The 21,004-nt window shown below is 37.6% G+C and overlaps 1 protein-coding gene across 1 annotated transcript in view; it reads right to left on the bottom strand.

The window, feature by feature from the left end:
- ADCY2 (adenylate cyclase 2) overlaps window positions 1–21,004 on the bottom strand; it is a 215,090-nt gene that overhangs the window by 162,956 nt on the left and 31,130 nt on the right. The window lies entirely within an intron of this gene.

Raw genomic sequence — 21,004 nt, 5'->3', positions numbered from 1 at the left:
GTACTGGGTCTTTGAACAGTCCAGTGAGAGGGGACTTAAAAACTCTCTCTGCCATCAGGTATGAACAGCTTTATCCAGGCAAGAAAGGAGAAAAGAATTATGTGAATCTAAACAGAAACATAGGCCTGATTGTGTGTAAAGAAAACACAGATGTCCACATCAAATTTCTGTTCCATGAATAAAAATTTAGAGTTTGCGTAAGAACGGGTTTCTTGTGCATAAGAACATGATGCCCAATTAGATGGATGCTGCAAACAACTAGACAAAATGAGAGAAGCTTTGGGGTTGATCTAAGGATAACTCAACCTAAGTGTGATCTTCCTTTATTTGTTGCATCCCATCTCAAAAACATTGGCAACTGGATAGCTTTCTGTTTTCCCATTTTGTAAACAAATTAATTATTTTACAGTTATTTAAACCTGAATTGAGTTAGGGGTGATTGGTAGGTTACTGGCAAATACTATCCCTGCCAAAGCGGTAATCCTTGTGGTAAAAATAAGATACTCTCACAGTGCTCAGTACAAGTCCAGAGAACGTAAAAAAAGTGTCAAGCCAGGATAAAAGCTTGAAAACTGGGTCAGCTGGAGTTTGTATGGAGAAGATATCTTCTGATGAGAAGCACACACTGATAACTTCAGAAACACGTGAGCAATGACTTTACCTCCAAGAGTCTTCCAGCAAGCTAGGAATACCTATGAAGATAATTCAGTTTATTTAATCTATTCTCTTGCCTCAAGAATCATTATTCACATCTGGCTTTTTTCATGCTAAGGATGTCAGTGAAAGCAACATAGCTGCACCAAAATGCCATGGAGGTGACTGAGAACAATTAATTTTAACATACTGGATGTTCAAATCCATTGATAGTTAAGTATCTCCCAATTTTACAGATATTACTATTTTAAGGTGCAACATAACTAAGTCAGGAACATGATTTAGCAATCAGTAAGCTTCAAGGAGGTACAGACAGATTAGATAAATATCATTATCCTTGAAATAAGACAGAGTATGCCACTACAGCCTAACAGCAACTGAAGGAGCTATGTCAGTCCTTACCAAGAAAGGGAAATGGAGAAAATATCAGGTATCACAAGATTCAGTGTTCCCATACTCATACTTTTAAACATTCATAAAAGTACTGCTGAACTCCCATTACAACATCTAATTATACACATCTTACAGACACTGTAATTATTTCACCAATATGACAGGAGAACTCCACAGCTCGGAGATGCAATTTTCTACACTTTGAAGCACTAATGGACAAATCTCATTCTGTGCCCAGTCCACCTCTGCAAGTAGCTTTTTCATAAAGGAATAGTTTAGTGAAAGCTTTAGCTAAAAATGGAAAGAAGCATGAATTAAAGATGACAGGAATAAAACTTAAAAACAGTCCACTGTAAAAAGTGGGGCTTTCTGTGGCCCCTTTCACAATCATTGCTTATCTGAAAAGAGAGACAGCTTACTACATTTACAAGATAGGCAATATTTGTCATCACTGTACAGAACTTGAATAAAAAGATAATTTATGTATCCCCCTCACCTATTTTTAGGTGGAATTATCATTATCCCTATTACAATTTTCTTTTTTTTACGACAGATATTATAATTTTTATTCTCAAGACATTTTTGGTGTATATAGAAGCTATGCAAATGCTTCTTTTCCAGATCAGGGATTTTCATTTACATCTTCATATGAGACACTATGTTCTCTTTTATACCCCAACATACAAATTCTTCAAGTGGGAAACTCCTCCCAGTTCCTGGCATCAAAGCCTAGCAGTACAATGTCCAGTGATAATACTACATATGTGTGCATGGATTTTCCCTGAGATTGCATCCTGGAGATTCATGGCCTAAAGAATTAAATTTACTGGTTCTTTTCACTCCTGACAATATTACTGGAATACATCAGCTTTCCTTTGTTATCACATAAAATTATAGAAACAGTGCACTTCTTTCTCAGTAATTTCTTTCCTCTTCTTAAGCATTGTCAACATGAAAGTTCGAGTTTTTTTGTCAAAAACTATGCCCTCCAGAGTCAATGTATCTTTATCAAACATTAAAAAAGAGTACAGCAACTTGACTCTTCTCACACCACACAGAAAGGGGGAAAAAAGGTACTACTCTTCTGTTGCTGGTAAACTCTAACAGATGTTTCCATACTAGATAATGGGAGAAAAAAAGACACAATTTAATCCAGATGGGACTGACTAGGGCTAGGAAATGTTGAGAATCCAAGAGTTCAAAGTCCCTTTCCATCCTGATGCATGAAAAGCCAAATCTGTCATGCCCTTTGAAACTTTATAGTCAAGCTGTTTTAAAAGCTTGAGTTATCTTAAAATGACAGTCAGACATTTTACATACTATAGTTGCCACTCTTCATTAAATAATAATGCTTTTTACTCCATGATTTACTTTTACACAAAAAACGAAACAGTAAATCTTGTTGGGGAGGGGAAAAGTACAAGTTTACTCCTGTTCTCACTTAGCTGGTTATACTAATTGGCAACAGGACAGTTAATTTTGATATACAATAGTATGAGAGCTGAATCAAGTTTGAAAAGTTAGGAACTGATTTGGATTCAGGAAGTCAAATTAAAATTTCTAAACTTTTAGGTTTTTTTATTTTATTGACTTTGAATATTTTAATATCCTATTTAACTAATTCCAGTAGCTGGGCAATAGCTAAGAAAAGCAACCTGGTGAAATCATAAATACAGGGAAATTGCAGCTAGGAGAAGTATGACCCCTCAGACCTTCAGAATTCAAATACATAGAGGAACAGATGTCAAAACTTTTAAGTTAAAATATTATCAGATGGGAGAAAATTAAGTTATACGTCTAAAATGAATGAGAAATCACAGCATGCATTAGCTCGAGTTTAATTTTATCAACAAAGCTTTTCACAATATAGTCCAGTTATCTTTCTCCCATATTTTTACCTCAGGCCCATAGACTTATTCACTTAGGCACTGGAATAAATGAATGTACCACGGTTTCTGCAGAACTAACATTTTCAGTATGCTTTATTTTCTAGTGTCTCTCCTCATAACTCTTCCTATTTCAGTTTGAAAACCATTACTGAACAAAACATGCAAGTTTCACCTAATCAAAAGAATAACTGATGGTCTACCAAGAGACTGAAGAGCATCAGTACTATTTCCAATGTGAAGCCTGACAGGCAGCCCACAAAGCTGTAAAAGCTTACAGTGATCCACTCTGATCAAGGCAATGTCTGCATTATTCAGGTAACTTATAATGTTAAATGGTTTCATCTGTATTGCAGTTTTTCACATACTGTGCAGAAAAATATCTTAAATATATTCAACATATTCTGCATATGCTACCAGGAGAGGAAGCTTTAAATGGAAAAGAACTGGCTGGTTTTATAGCTCTTACACAGCTACCTAAGATGGGTTAACAATATCAACCATCACAGTTCAAAGGTTCAATACATTTGATCCTGCTATGAAGAGACACAGGTTTTGATTTGTAATAAGAAAACAGGACTCTACTTTTTAAAGGACACTCAATAACTGTTTTTAGTTTAGGTATCTTATTCTACATATAAAGAAAATATCTCTGCATTTTCAGTGTAAGAGTATGAAGAACTATGACGTTCAGTGAAAAAAAATATACTTTGTATTCCCAAATGCTCTATCTTCTATTCCCAAAATATTATTATATTATTATTATATATATTATTATTATATATATTATTATTATATTAAATATTATATTATTATATTCCCAATTATTATAAAAATAATTACAGACACAGGCAAGATCCCAAACCTCCAAAGCAGACATGCACCCCTCTTCCCACGGGCTGCCCAACCTTCATGAAGACATCAAGTCTTTGCCTCTTCCACTCTCTCTTTGGTTTGTGATTTGGGGGTAAACTGGGGGTTTTGATTGCCTAGCAGCAGCACACAGAGGGATACTAGAAACAGTTAATTCTGCCTTAAAAACAAGAGACCCAGGCAAAGAAAGTGAAATAATTTGCAGAAAATGGAAGAAAGTAGGTAACTGGGAAGCAGCTGCAGTGCTAATGGACTATGACACAGTCAATGCAAAGAGAAATGTACATGCTTTTAATGGCAGCATGTTGGACGTGAGCTAACTATGTTTCTAAGATCTTCTTAAATTTTGTTGCAGGCAAAATGGTCTCCACTTGCAGAGATAATTTTTACTTAATTCATTGCCACCAGCTTGTGATCACTGTTTTGGTTATCAGAGAAATAAAGAACACAACAGTTAAGCGCTAAGACAGCACTGCCCTGACGTGGGCCAACCATGGCCACTGTTCCTCAGAGATGTCCATGCCCCAGCATGGGTCACTCAGCCACAGTCTCTTCTTAAACTGACAGAGGGTAGATTTAGAATAGATATTAGGAAGAAAGTATTTACTGTGAGGGTGGTAAGACACTGGAACAAACTGTCCAGAGAAGCTGGAAGCATTCAAATCCAGGCTGGATGGGGCTTTGATCAACCCAGTCTAGTGGAAGGTGTCTCTGCCCATGGCAGGGGGGGCTGGAAGGCTTATACTGAAGGTCCCTTCCAACCCAAACCATTCTACATATCTATGATTCAAAAGGATGCACATACTGGATGGAGTGCCTCCTTCCAAGCGGACACCTCCAGCCATATATCTCATTAGCAGTCTCTCCCTTCCTGTATCTCCTCAAGAGCATCTTGCTGCCTGCCTCTCCCCCGGCAGCTGCAGCCACTTCAGAGGCACTGCAGCCTGCTGTGGCTCACACACAAGAGGGTGCTCGCACTGGTTTCAGAGCTACCTGGACCCTGCTGTGACCAGCACAGGACACCCTGCAGCCTCCTACCAACCCTTGCCACCTATGCCTAGTACACTTCCCCAAAACTCTTGCTTTGGAGTTTTAGTTATTGTTAGCTTGCTGCTCGTAAACAAACAAAGTCTTTCAACATCATTTATATATAGCCATTCTGATGTATAATTAAATATTCAAAAACATATATTAACAAGAGTCTATACCTTTGCTAATGTTTGAATTTATTTCTAAGCAAGCTGGTTAAAAGTTCTCAAGCACTTCCCCACAAAGACTATTAGAATTACACAGCTGTCAATACCAGGCAGAAGAACACAAAAAAATGCCTACTCTACTAAATATGCTGCAACACAAATATCTCAGCATGCAATAGCAGAGTGCAGTGAAATGAAATCAAAAGAGGACACAAAGCTTTCTATTAAGGCCAGAAATGGAACACAAGGAGTGATAACAATTTAATTATGATGCTAAAGAAAGGTAACAAATATCACTGCCTATTCATAGGGCTATTTAAAGAAAAAATTATTAAAACCCAGTATTTTGGAACATTCCACTTCCCCCCTTTTCAGTGATTCGAATTGCAGAGAAGCTTAAAAATGAATGAGTGCAGGGCAGGCCAAAGTCTGCACCCCAGCTGCGCTCCACTGAGGTTCCTGGGCTCTGGATGCAATTGTTTCTCATTCATAACAAAAAGCTCCTCCTGGTGGATCATGTGAGCTAGTCTCACTCCCAAATGAGCAATTCCATATCGGAAATCCCACACTACAGATTTACAGAGCAGAAATACACGTAACCAGCATGTCAGTGTTAAGAAAATACTAAGTAAAGCTAAGCACAGCCAAGTAAATTAGCAAAGCCACAGGTCTCATTCATGTAGTTCAGTAATTACGACAAATACACACTAATGCTGTAGAAACAAACTTAAAAAAATGCTTTGACTTTTCAAGGTGAAATACTCTATCAATGTGACCTTATTTGTCCAGAGACTCTGAAATGAGCCATTAAAACAAGCAAAACCAAACGGACTTTCAGATTTTTCCTTAGACCTTAGTAAATAAGGAAATGAAATTCCAGATAAAAATTCCATTGTTTACAAAACTAAGTCCATTTGATTACATCAATAATAAACTAAGAAAATAATTTAAAACTTTGTTGTTTTTTTTTTTAATGGCATTGCCCCTTTAAAGGCTTCCCTTGGAAAAACTAAAATGTGCTGTTTTAAGCACTTCCCTTGGACACATAAGTAGGTCCACTGACCTTAGAAATAAAACACTTCACACTGCCTGATATGTCATTAATTCCATCCTCTGGGGAGGTAATGGAAAAATAATAATTAATGTACTGCCAGAAAACTGTCTCAGATTTCAGGCCTGTTCCTTAGCTACCAATTGATGCGTTAGTTATTTTCCTTTTATTAAATGTGTAAATCAATGGTCACTATTTTTTAATGGGGGTAGTAAATAGCTTTTTGATTTAAAGTGTCCACTTTAAATCTGGACCAACATCTCCACTCAATAATAATACGCTCTTGAAATGCTAGCTTATATGTCAAACAAAAGCCTCAAAGAGATTCTGCTTTTATTAAAAGGATTCTTCTTTTAATTTTCCTCTATGAAATCTAAGTTTTTTTACAAGAACTTTCAAATCACTTAAGATTTGTACTTTGATTCCTGAATTTTCATTTTATACTCCAAACATTGAAATCTTGAAGAAAAATCATAAGAATTATCGTAAGGTAATAATGTTAGAAAGGTAGCTGAAATTCCTTAGGAATAGTAAATTGAGCTCTTCAGCCTTCTCTCTGTTACACCTTTCTCAATCCTTTTCTTTTTTTTTTTTTTTTTTGATTTGCAAAGCAAGGATAAACAGACACATTGATTTCAGAATACCAGGTCATTTGGCACAATTAAAAATACTTCCAGAGAAATGACACATTGTGTTGTGGTATGATTAGTTACCAGCAGCACATAATGTGGTTTCTTTCCTGTTCTTATTTAAACCGTTTAACAGTAATTTACTTCTTCAAAGCCTTATTTAAGACAGGTGTTGGCTTTGAATTGGGCAGCTATACTGTTTAAACAAATCAAATATCTTTTTCTCTTTTTTGGCTTTCTCTAGGACCACATTTAACAGTTTTTCTCAGAAAAGAATGAGAACAGTGACAAGAAGACACTGCTACAGTATATCTAGTCTGTCATATCTGCTTTCTGATGTACTTCCCTGTTCAAAAAATCTAGCAAGCCTAAATAATACAAGAAGCTGTATTAAAACCCAGGGCTGGAGTTGTGCAGAAAAAAGATCCCCTTCATACAAACTGCAAGACTAGATGCGTGGAGAGATAAAGAGCCTTTAGCAGTGAACAGAGAAAGAAGCCAGAAGTAGGGGAGCAAAACAATTTTGAGGGTCATCACTCCACCTTCATGAATGCAATCATATTCATTCCTCAGGGGGAGTAAGAGCAGCAGCATACCAAATGCTGCCAGTTCAGTGGTGTATTTACATTTCAACAGCAGCTGTATAAAATTCACGTCACTGAGCCCTCAGTCCTCTTTCATAGCATATTCCCAAACTAATGTATGCAAGGAAAACCAGACAACCTGCAAAACTGCCTTTTCTGGGATATCATCTTGTGAGTGCAATAAGAATATTACAGTGCATTTGTATTGCTGAAAGAAGACACTGCTCACTGGAGTGAAAAGGATCCTCTGGACAATCCAATTCTTTTCCTTATTTACTCTGACTTTGTGAATGCTTGCATTACTGAGGCTAGAGCAGCTGCCTGCTACTACTGATACGCAAGAAGAATCAAGTCTGGCAAAATGTCTTCTTAACACAAATATCAAGGTATTGCAGTAGTCCTGTTCGTTAATGAAATCTCATTGTAATTTTCCTTAAAAAAAGAGTGATAATGTGATGCAAAATTCTATTGATCCTTCATTTTTAGTTTGCTGTCTCCCATATATATCTTCCAGGAATAAGAAGCTAAGATGCAGTGCAGCATTCAGAATTACTCATTCTGCCAGCAAGTTCCCTATTCATCTCTGCCAAGAACAAATTCATTCCAATGAAAATATTCCTTTACTTCCACTCCTGAGACAAGGTCTTACCTAGAACTTATGGCAACCAAGAAAAATTCTGTTCTGATTTACTTTTGAAGTAAAGACAAATCACTAACTACTGTGGAGTTTGGTTAAACATGCTGCATGCCACCATCTTCTCTTTTTGATGCAATTCTTTATGTTTTGTACTGTTTTATGAAAGGTGGGAAAAGGATGAACAATGTAATGGCATGGTTGCTTGTTCACAGGGTAGGGAGTTAAACAGACCTTTTCATACATCCATCCAACTTACAGTTTTGCTTGTGTGGCAGTAGAGTTGTACTAGTATGCTTAGTAAGTCTGTGCTATTAAAAAAGACTTCTCAAAGAGGGTGAAATTTCATTTAGAAGGGAAACTGGTCCCATTTCTTGGGGCGTTTTGGAAAGTGTTTTTTCTCATTAAAAGACTGGGTTCTTTTTGCACATCCTGATTACTTCTCAAACTGTCCTTTCCTAAGCATGTTATTGAAGTGTCCTTGCATCTTGAGGCTCAGCACTGTTCCCACAAATCTTTCTGCTGCCAAACCAAAGTTTATCTCTTATTGCTGTACTGTGTCTCAAGCAGTCACAAAAAAAACAAACAAAAAACAAAACAAAAAAACCCAACAACAAAAAAAAGGTCAAACAAAAAAAGCACACATACACAAAGAAACACACACACACACACAAAAAACAACAACAACAAAAAAAAAAAACCAAAAAAACCCCAAAAAAACCAACAAAAAAACCCCCACACACAAACAGAAAACAAAGAAAAAAAGAATTCAGATTGGCTTTGCTTCAGACAGAAAAAGACTACTTTCTGCCTGATTTCTGGTTTACTCACATGAAGATTACACCCTGTACTGTCCTAGTTCTTCTATCTGTAGTCATTAAGGCCATAAATTTATTCTTCTTAGGTGAAAGCTAGGATTGTCTGATGCTAGAGTCTATGACTCATTAACTGAGAATCCTAGGACACAAAAATTAAAAATGCTTACATGGTTTCCTCCTTCTAAATTTGCCTTTTACTTCATTTATTTGTAAAAAACCCCACACCTTTTTTCCACTTGTCTTTTATCTTTCTCCCCAACAGTGTAAATGTTCCACACTGTGAGGGTTTTTTCCCCTTTCTGGTGCTATCTTCCACTGAAGGAAAGCAGTATCTCCCTACCTCTGAAAATGACTTCTCGGATTACAGTATGAACTCTGAAGACAGAGCTCAAGCAGCCCATCTGGAAAACAAGCTACTGGACATGCACAGCGTACACCTGTGTGAAAGTCACCATGCTGGGCAGAAAAGATGTGTCCCCAGAGCCTTCACACTACCTAGGAAGATAAACCAATTCCTCCTGGTAGAGCACAACACAGTTCCCCCCTTCCCCATGTGTCTGAATTTCTTTCCATAGGAAACGGCAATGTAGAAAGAACAAAAGGCACCCAGGTCTCATCAAATCGTGCCATTTGGCCAGAACTCAGTCTTGGGTATCAGATTGACAATGTGTACCACAGGGTAATAAGATAAAGTCTCTCAGACCTAAACTATATAAACGTTGACTTGCTTTGTCTCTCTCTCTTTCTCTTTCTCTGAGCCCTTCTTCCTAAGAAAAGAAATGGCAAAGACCATTTAAGAAACTGTTAGGCAATGTCACAATGGCCGGTCATTTGTCAGCAACAGGGAAAGTAGCCTCAAAAGAGCTTTTAACAACCTGAACTACATAATACTGCTAACCTGCTGGTAGACTCAACCTGCTGTCAAAATGAAACTCTGACTTCTCAAAGATGAAAGACTTTACGAAATGTTTCAAACACAGAAGGACCCAGTAGGCCACATAGGAGGGAAAGGGTTTAAGGGACAGGAAAAGATGATAGCTCATCATCAAGCAGGAACACACCTGCAGCCAGCTCTACCATACCAGCTAGCCAGGGACATCCATGTGGAGAAGTATTATTTGTAAGTACCCTACAGACCAGAGAGAAAATATTACAACAACTTGACTACCTTTAATAATACGAAACCTCCTTCTCACCTAGGAAAAACAGCTGTTTACCAATTTATTCCACCCAAATCTGGAAAAAATTAACTCCACATCTACTGAAAATATTAAAAACTCTATTTTCAACATAATTCAAGCAATGATATCCTTAAGATCAATATGGTACTGACACCTGCTACACTTCTGCTTCCCTTCCATTACTAATGTCAGTTGTGATCCCATTTCTCAGTAGGACTGATGCCATGTAGCACTTATTTTTCAACACTGACAAAAAATAGGTAACAAAAATCTGTAACACACAGATTGGTCTTCTTTTAAATAAAAGAAAAGCAAAGCTCAACTCTTTGCCTGAATCAGGCAAAAAGGATTGTTTTCCGTTAAGTAATCCATCTTGAGATGTTCCTGTGGAAAACGAGTTTTTCTCTTAGCCCTTATGCTAGCCTGCAAATGAATCAAGAAACTATAAATTTATACATAAAATTTCTTGAGAATATTCTCTTTAGAAGCCATATTTTGCAAGATAATAATTGTTTTGAAATGAGAAACCTCTTTTATAGGCTTTCCTAGGAGAACAGGAAGATCTAGTGCCTTGCAGAAAGCTCCCAGACATCTCTACTGTACAGGCAATATATTTATAGGGATGGTTTATCTCATGAAGCCATTACTCACCTATTGGCAATTGTAGAGAACAAATTCATTCCCTACTGTGAAGCATCCCCTAGCAACTTCAGGAGCTGATTACATATGGGAAAATAACACCGAGATCATATTTTAAAATTTCAAACTCTGCTCAGCCCATTTCTGGGTTTTGGAAAGACCTATGCATAAGTAATCTTCTACTCTTTATACAGGGATTAAAAGCCATGCTGATTATAACATAAACTTGAGCAAAATGAGGCATGGAAGTATTTGTCCAGAAGAAAAGCATAGGCATAACATTTCTGCATATCAATAACATGAGAGTTTTCATGAAAAATTTGCAATTATCAATCACTCAGATGGAAATAAAATTATGTTACTGAATTATTCATAAAGAGTTCTAAAATAGCCTCCTCATCAGTCCTGGTTGTTTTCTTGTTCCTTCAGCGTCCTCTAGATTTAAATCAATATATACTAGCAACAGTCAGTCTTATCCAGACTCACATGAAGCGCTAACACAGTTCTCTCTGTTTATTTTGCTGTCTGGATTGCTGCTGCCCATGGTGAATGAAAAGATGCCTGTCTCCTATAAATGTTTGCTGTTGGCATAACTTCTTTCACTGACCCTGTTTTCAAGACTAATGACTCTCATTTCTAGTTCAGCACTTTCCAGTATGGTATTCACTTAACAAGGCTACAGCAGTATATCAGTCTAAACATCACTTGGTGTCTGGCCTTCAGTGCTCATGCAACATGAATTTAAATACAAGGTAGAATATCTACTTCAAAGTCAGTCATATTTTACACTGATCTTTTGTTACAGAGGAATTCAGTCCTTAGTTGGTTGGGGTTTGGAAGACAGGTAGGCTACCATCTTAAGAGAGATTTGGTCTCTCAGTTTTACAAAAGAACATACATAAATTCAGGTAAGTCAGTGACCCATATGATTTCTCTAAACAATTCAAAACTCTGAATGCACAAAAACCTCCCACAAGTGCCTGGGAACAACTCTATTTTAAGATTGGCATTCTAAAATCAGCTTCAAATGATATCTGCAGTCCTGTTTTCCTCTAAAAACTGATATTTAAAATCAGTCAGAAATGTTAGACAGAATAATTGTTTAACCTTCAGACTTACTGGCAGGTTCTGAGATTGTTTTCTCTCTGCATTTTTTAAGATAAAAGTTGGCTATCAAATAAATCATTCCTTGGCAGCCCTGTTTTTCATTACTGACCAAGTTATCTGGAGGAAAATGTCACCTGTCCTGCTAAAATAGGAAACTCAATACATCACATAACACAAAGCTTTTTGAATGGTTGGGTTTACTATTTTTTATCATTAGGTAAAATAATCAAGTGGATGCACAGATAAAAGTCATGATCCATAAAACATTTATAATAAATAAATAAATAAAACGTTTTATAATAAAGTGTATGTGCTACTCACACAGATACAAGTGGGTGACACAAGGGAGCAGCTACAGAGGACAAACCCAGAAAACAGCAAAAAAAAAGGAAACCAACCACGCCTGGTTCTCATTCAAAGTCATAATTTCTGTCTAGTTTGCGGGTTGGGGTTTTTTTTCCCCCTAAAATAAACACTATGGATCATTTGTAATGAACTTTATGTATGACTTAAGAATTCTGATCTATGATGTCAGAGTGCAGTTTTTACTTAAAAACTGTAAACCAGATAGCTCTCTGGCAGGAAAGCCTTCCAATAGCATCCAGTAGCTAAGGAGCAATTGCAAAGCCTCAACTTCTGACATCACCTCAGGCAACAGTGGTCAAGATAAGGGGAATCAGAAATTTTTCCCAACCTCCTAAACATTCTGCATTCTTCTCTTAGGAGGCTAGGAAAAATTCCTGGCAGAGAAATAAGTCTGTAAATACTAAAGATACCTGTTAATCCATCATGCTTGTAGTGACAGAGGGAGCAGCAATTACAATTGGGAAATATGGGAAAAGCAATATTCCACACTTTAAATGACACACGACTTATGGACAGTGAAAATTCTGCTACACAGAATACATCTAGTATTTTAGGTTGCTACTTAGTTTAGAATTACTGAAAGCTCTGACTGGTTTGTTTTTCCTGACACTATTTTCAAATGGGTTTTTTAAAACAGATTCTATATACTTTATTTTTAAAGTAGCACAGAACAAGGACAGGTGTATTTCCCCAATGAGAATATGACTACAAAATCAAAATGAGTATTCACTCTTAATTTTTCATCTGCTGAACTCCTGACAAATCTAGAACAAGGTTCCCAAACAGCAAATAGCATATAAACCTCCAGGTTCCTAGCTGCTGCTGCTGTTGCCAGATGAGGCATTCAAACAGGAATGCTTTAATACCCCTGATCCAGAGCTTTTGAAACACATTTCTATACACTACAAATATACACTCAGATTGGCATCTGGAACATCAGCTGCTTTCCTCCTGCATCAGACACTGTCACTTCTGCAGCAATTCAGACACCGTTACATAAGGCAGCACAACAGCAAGACTCTACAAAGTGTTATTTCTTTCACATAGGTAAATCAACTAACCAAACACAACTGAAAGACATGCAAAATATTATTCTAGTCTACATTACACTGATTTTACAGCAGCATAACTATTAGGATGTTTCCAGATTGATTTATGATGTGCTATCTTGAAAGTAGTTCCTGGACTGGATTTAGATTTGTTCAGTGATGAAAATGAGAATTCAAAAGTACTCAAATGAACATTTAAAAACAGTGCAGCGGGGTGCAGTGGGTGGAGGAAGATCTGAATATGTGCCTACTTCATCCCATTTATCCTGCAGTGCTGGTGGTAGCTCTTTGAAGTGTCAGTATGGGGGAAGAAACTGCATTACCCAAATACCATTTACATAATCCATTTTTTTTCACATTTAAAGAAGACATTTCTCTCTGTTGTTACTTTAATTTGTTCCTTGCAATCATACACCTCTGACAATAAACGTAAAATATATGCTAATTTCCTCCATCTTTTCTACTTAAAAAAAGAGATCACCTCTAGTAAAGCAAGTATTTTCTTTATATGGCACTGGCAGGAAAACTGTACATTGACTGGCAATTCATTATTGTGTTTCCATCTGAAACCCTTTCCTGCCCTTGAGATGAAAGAAATTTCTGAAGCTCCAATCAAGTAGAGACAGACAGATAGACAGATAGATAAATAGTTAGACAGATAGACAGACAGATAGATAAATCATGTATCTATGCCCATGTTCTGGGGACCATATAATACAAAATAATGTGCGTATTCATATAGACTTTTGTTGCAGCTGAAAACAGAAAGTGTATCGATATGAAGACTATATTCACAAAGTACGCTCGAAGTTAAGGCTCTGAGGCATCCGACAGGAGCAGTGTCCAAACCTCTATGTATTATTCCATGCATATGGTTACTTCTGTGTTTATTATCATCCCTATCCAGTATCACACGAAGGCAGATGAACAAATAAATTCAATGCTTTCACACTGTAGAATGATTTTATATTATCCTTACATTCACCAACACTATAATGGACATATTCATTTGCGCAATTTTTTTAGGTGTCAATGTCATAGCCTGGATCCTGTGAGGGAAACCTTCAGTGCAACCAAAACTAAGCAGAAATACATTCTGTAGGTTGCTACACATGTCAATGCCCACATTCCGAGCATTCCACCCACTCTCCATAGCCCGGTGCTCTCTCCACCAGCAGTGAAAACTGATCAGTGCTGGTAATACAGAGAGGCAGCAAAACAGCTCCAGAAATGTGTGCTCTTCTCTCACTGTAATATCTTTAGATTGAGCACCTACTGCTATAAATCCTACTTAAGGTTTCCTCCACTAGAAATACGAACACCAGGATCCCCATCACCACTCCCTGCCATGCCCTGTGGCCCCTTCCCCACTATGCCCCTGGGTCACCATGCAGAGCAGCCAGCAGCCCTCAGCACTCCTGTGAGCCAACACTGAGCAAACCACACAATGCTCCCTCACAGCACTGAGGGCTGGTACAGCACACAGCCTGCCTACTGCATAGGGGGGCACAGAGGAGGAGAACACATCTGGTCTCCTGTTTGGCAGAGACTGCAGCCAAACATCCATCTCTGCACATCCTCATTCAACAAAGGTATCCCATTTCTTGGTCCAGATAACAATTCAAATATTGCTGCCAATAAAACACTCTTCCTTTTCTCATTGTGCTGATGGCACAGAAGCTAATTATCACGGAATTGTTTAGGTTGGAAAAGACCTCCAAGACCATCAAGTCAAACCATTAGCCCAGCACATTAAACTCTACCACTAAACCATGTCCCTAAGTGCCACATCTACATGTGGATGTAGAGGGATGGAGATTCCACCACTTCTCTCAGTAGTCTCTTCCAGCAGTTGACAACCCTATGAGTGAAGAAATTTTTCCTGATATCCATTCTAAACGTCCCCTAGTGCAACTTGAGGCCATTTCCTCTTGTCCCATCACTTGTCACTTGGGAGAAGAGACAGACCCCCACCTTGTTACAACCTCCTTTGACCTAAAACCCACTGCCTTCCCCATATCTAGTTCATCTCACATGGAGTACACATATGGAGTACAGCCATCCTCCAAATAACCAGCTGCACAGGTGTGCCTGACACAAGCCACTGAGTTACCTAGTTTGTTAATTTCCATGTCCTGCTACTGGCAGAACTATGCCGCAGGTGAGCAATCACACCTTTGATAACCTCATCCAAATGGGAATGCTCCGATTTCTTTCTTATGTCTTCTATTTAATTATTTCAGACAACACCACAAACACATCTCTTATGCAGCCACAAAGGCTCGTACAACTGGAAGAGTTGCCTGGGCTGGCTCCTGGTCTGTGGACTGGCAGGCAAACGGTGGCAGCACCAGTTGTATGACACCACCACCATGTCATCAACACTGCCCAAGCTCCAACAGCACCGCAGGGTCCTTCCTCAGCCTGTTCCACACCACCTTTGCAGGCTCTTTCCCACTTCCTCCTTTCTCTAGGCTTGCCACTTTGCATATTCTCCCAAATCAACACCTGACAGGAACACTGTCTACAGCATTACCTTTATCCATTTTTAAGTGGTCCTTGGAGGTTTGATGCCACTACTGAACTGCAATAAAGTAGGTCGTTGCCAAAATGCCACTGTGACAGGTAATCAATTCTGATTTGCAAGGGCTCCCTGAAAAATCTGAGAGGTAAACGCTTCTTACGGTCACTAATCCACAAATACAACCCAGTGAGGAATTTTCAGTACTTCCACAAAAATTATATCTGTTGTGGTAAGTACCTGGATTTGTTCTCCTACAGGTAAGACTATTAGTATACAAAAAAAAAGTAATTTTTAGCCATAAAAATCTGCTTCTTTTGCACAAACATACAAAAGATAAGGTAATTAATTATTCCATATTACCTCAAAAAGTGCACTACTCCAGGGAAGAAAGAAGACACTTTATTAAACTTCATAATCTGCAAGTGGTAAATTGTTTCTTTCTCAGATCAAAACACCTCAAGTGGGAAGCTGAGATACTAAGTGTAGAATCTGAGAGTTCTTGGCTTCTGAAAACAAAGGTTTTCTGTATCCCCTTACTGTTTTTAAAGGGCCAAAATAAAAATACAAAAAGTAAAACATTTTAAAAAATAATTGTAATATGGCATGCAATTTTGCCACATGTTATCTCTTGAAAATCGAGTGTAATCAGAGATGAACAAACATTGTTGATATATTTAATAATCTGTCATTTTTTTATTCACCCAAAAGCAATCTATTGAAGGCTTCGTCACAAATCTGAATGAAGTTGGTAACAGACGGTATCTGTATCTCATTTGAAATGTAAATGAGTCATTCCTGTCTTTTGGGGAACTAGTATAGAAAAGACTGCTCTTCAGTCTTGTGGTTAAAAATAACTTTGCACTCATCCCATACAATATCCCCTTTAATGATCCCAGCTTAGCATTACTTTCATGATGACCTATTAAACAAATGGGGACATGATGCAGCTTCAAAAATTTAACCAAAGTCAGATATTTAAAATAAAAATAAGCACATGGAACACAAGACCAGATGTTGCATTACATAAAAAAAAATAACATAGTAAGATTCAGGAAATAAAAAGAAAAAAGACAAAATAGGGGTGTGAGATACCACACAGAAAGGCTACAAATTATTAACAGTCTTGAATGTTCAGGAGAAAGACCTGTTACTCCAGGGAAAATCTCCTATTTGACTTCAGCCCTGCCAAACATTGGAATTGTTCCAGCTGGTACCTTGGCTGTTCTCCCTTCTCTTAGAGCAAGCTGAAAAGCCACTACTCTGAGAGCGAAGAGGCTAGATCCTATGTAATCTTTGTCTATATTCATGCAAATATCTTCTGATAATCATGACAAAATGCTTGCTCAAGCACAATGGATTAATGACTGCAAAATACTCTCAACTGAGCTCTTCTACGGTATTTTGTCAATATTAAAACTATGTAAATGTCAAAGTGGACAATGGCAATGCATCACCTGAGAATTTCTAGCTATAGTAATCTAATTACAACCTTTACAATGCTGTTTTCTCACTGCAAGATGTTTAAGCCGTAATGAAGAACTCAAGAACAATCTTACAGGGTTCTTCCTTGCAACTTTTAAGCCAGTTTTCTGGACTGGGGACAGAACAAAACCTTTTTCTAGGAGGATGGATACAGACAGATTGGATCAGAGATGCTGTTCTGGAAGAGATTTCACTCCAGATACATTGGTGGAAAGAACTGCAGTTCCACATCATGCTTGTCCCATTTTGGGGGTTCTGCACACTGAAAGGCATGTAGAAACAGATGCTTCAGCTATATCTAAATTAACTCAAGTAACAGAGGCTGCATTAGTGTGCTAACTACAATATTATAGCAGGGTTCATTTACTGTGCTGATAAGGTCCACTGTCAGTGATTTCCAAACCTTTGAGATCAGATAGGACTTCCCATCATAAAATCAGTAGGCAGTGGGTAGGGAAGAATTTCTCACAAATCAGTGGTGATTATGTTTTAATATTGCATAATTGGGTATAGGAGTTGGGATGTGTTGGAGGAGTAAGAGATTTGAGCTTTCAAGGAAAAGGGGTGGGAGTTCAGGAGTAGAAGACATTTCTGGATAACAAGGACCTGGGTTTTCATGAGGCAGCTTGGCAGCTCTGTTTGCTCAGGCACCAGTGCTACTGTGGTTTCTCACCCCACTAGCTGCCCAGTGATGCCTTTTCCCTAATTCAGGACTTCAGTTATGAAAAAGGTATAGCCCTAACTCTAGAAATAGTTCAATATCTCCAGTCAGGAAAACAATAACACTAGCAAAGTATCATTAGTTTGAGAACTGAGAAATGGGATTTGAAAGTAGCAATTTATTTAACACTAATAAGAAATCTAACTAGAGCAACATTTTAATTGCATAGACACAAGCTATGAATCTTCTACTATGCAGTTACAGTTTAGGTGATGGTTTCTTTTGGAGGATTTCAAGAATAAGACTGCTCAGGATGAAGGCAGGGTTAGAGCACTGCAGTTTTAAACAAGTGTTAGGAGTTCATTTTGCTACCATATGGTTCAACAATTAATATTATACTTTGCCACTTAAGGGGACACTGAAAAATTAACCACTAAACCCCATTACATTGGATTTGTAAATGTTCCTTTTTTCCTTCTTTTTCCCCCCTTAATTCCAAGTATAACTAAATACAGAAAATAAACTGGCAGAAAAGCAAAAACTTCGCTTTCATTACCAGTAAGACACTGAAGCCATAACATTTTCAGCTACATTTCATAAGGAGAACATTTTTAGACAAAGTCTTTTTGCCCAGAAATCTCTTTGCTTTAAAATATATTCCAAAATTGTGACAAGTTTAATGTATTACTTCATATTGCATGACTTCAACAACAGACCCTGCCTAAAAAGAATGATATCCTCATGCATATTCTGCATTAAAATGAATCTATTCAAAACACACACCCCCTCTTGCTAGTGTTATTTTTTTTCAAACACCTGGGGAGTCATATTAATATTAGTATGTCAAGTGTTAAATTATATTTAAAAATATATAAGATAAAATATCCTAACTAAAATACTTGATGGTATGATGTATTGAAGAAACAATTTCCTTAACAGCAAGAAACCTTAGTAGAGTCATGTGATTTAGTAAGATACTGCAGCCTGAAATACATGATCTTGTTGACCTTCAGTACTTCAAAATTGTTCCTGTTTTTATAGCCCTGTTGTTTGCCATCCCATTTCTATCCATGGCCACTGAGTATACAAATAACAAGAGTTGAAAGTCTATCTTCTGTACAAACAAAATGCACACTGCTCCATGCCTTCTCAACCGGGGTTTTTATTTACCATCTGCTTACACTGACTTATGACTAAGGGCTGTATTTCTTTTACAGTTTTAACACAACCCTTCTTCATCTGTCCCTTCAGTCAGTCTCCATCCATGCTGCTAGCCAGAAACCATCTATTGTCCAGGACTGTGCGACCAACTTTCACAGCTCCTACAAAGAAGGCAAACAGCAGAGCAGCGTGAAAAAACACCACAGGCACCACTTTCGCACAAGCCATTACTTGCCTGCATGTCCAAATCTCCACACTGCAGGAGCAGAGGTGCACAGTTTTCCTCACACTTTTAGATGGCTTTTTTCCCAGTACTGATACCCTAGGAACCTAGGATCAATTCCCAAGGGTTGTGGCCAGTGTTTTTGCCTCTGTCCTCCCTAACATCTTTACACAGCGACTCCAATGTTTCTGCAGCTCAGCCTCTGCACACTGAACTGCCCACGGACACAGATCTCTTCTCATGGAAACAGCAGAAGTCAGACACAGTGGTGTTGGGCTTCTGTCCTGACTACAGTCCTCTCCCACTCTCACTGAGACTGCAGCCATCCTGAACAAAGGGTTACATCTCAGTTTTGATAAAACAGGTAAAAAAAAGCTCAAACAACAGCCAAGAAAACCTTGGTGTAAGAATCGCAACAAAAATTGTAGAAGTACTGAAAACTGAAACCTGACATTTTACTAAATAAACCTCATTTTATTTATAAACCCATATGATACGTGGTTGCTCAGCATGGTAAATAAAAAAGAATACAAAGTCTGCGACAGCACAAGAGGCAAAGTTGTTTTGTTCTGCATTTCTATATTATGTGAAGTCATCAATCTGTGATTGCAAGTCACCAATCTGTGATCACAACTACTAGCTAAATAATAAGTCACAGAAATTATGCAAATTCTGTGGATTCAGAAAGATTTTCCTTTTGTAGCTTCAGTGGCTTCAGTGGCCACTACATGTCCCTGCAACACTGTAAAATGCTGTTCCCAAAATGTTCATATGGTTTGAGAAAAGTAGTACTTACTGAAATGTCATTAAAAGTAAACAAGGAGAGATGAGAAGAAAAGGAATTAAGGGGTATTAAAGGATAGATTCTTCTGCTAGCCCCTATGGAGAAATATGTCCTGTAACCTTCTGCCTACATCACCAATGAGTATGGAACTCTTGGGGTAATTTAGAGGAAATCATAGTATAGAAATAAGTATGATTCACACATGACAATATGCATTTATTGCACTTTTCTGCATTCAGGGCTTTGTTATCAATCAGGATTTCTCTTTCTAGTCTTCATCTCACCAAAGAAACATGACCTTTCTCAGTTTTTTTTGCACATCAACCCAACACTTTAAATGGAATTTAATATACAAATTAATGTCATTCAGACCACACACTTTCCTTCCGTTGTCAATATCCCAGGTCATCCAGCAGACCTGGCAGTTTATCTACATCAAATGGTAATTGATATTCTTAAATAAGTTTCTAAATACTGAACAAATTCAGGTTACTGCAAAAAGAAAATAAAAGGCATCCACATCTACCTTAGTAAGACTGTAACCTCATCTATGTGAAAGCCATTTGAAACACCGATTTACACTTGTTTATATAAGCATGTAAGTAATATGTACACACTGACAGGAACCATCATTAGATAACATATGTAGTCATAATGGATAATCAGAGTGTCACATGGGGAAAAAAAAAGACTTTCTCAAATATCTGCCTCATTTAATAGTGATAAGATCTTTTTTTGTTGTTTTATGGAAAGTAGAAGTTTTCAGACTTATGTACATTTAATATGATTTTTTAGATGTAAACCTTTTTTATATGGGAGACTGTTTAATCCATTTCCTTCATCACTGGACATTATTTGCAAAAAAAAAAACCTTGATGATTTAGGCTAACAACAGCATAATAAAGAAAAATTTACTGCCACATTTACTTAGGATCAATTCCACCCCAAATTAACAAAAAAAAAATAATTTCCAAATCTGGAAGATAAAGTCATAATATTTTGCGTGCTTACATTACCAACAAAGAAAAAAAAACCTTTCCACGCAATTTTTTTTCTTCCCTTTTTTTTGTGTGGGGGAGGGGGAACACGAGGGAGAGGTAGAACTGCAA

The sequence above is a fragment of the Manacus vitellinus genome, unplaced genomic scaffold, assembly GCF_001715985.3.
Source record: "Manacus vitellinus isolate BGI_N305 unplaced genomic scaffold, ASM171598v3 scaffold_17_pilon, whole genome shotgun sequence".
NCBI lineage: Eukaryota > Metazoa > Chordata > Aves > Passeriformes > Pipridae > Manacus > Manacus vitellinus.
This window is presented reverse-complemented; position numbering and strand designations above follow the sequence as displayed.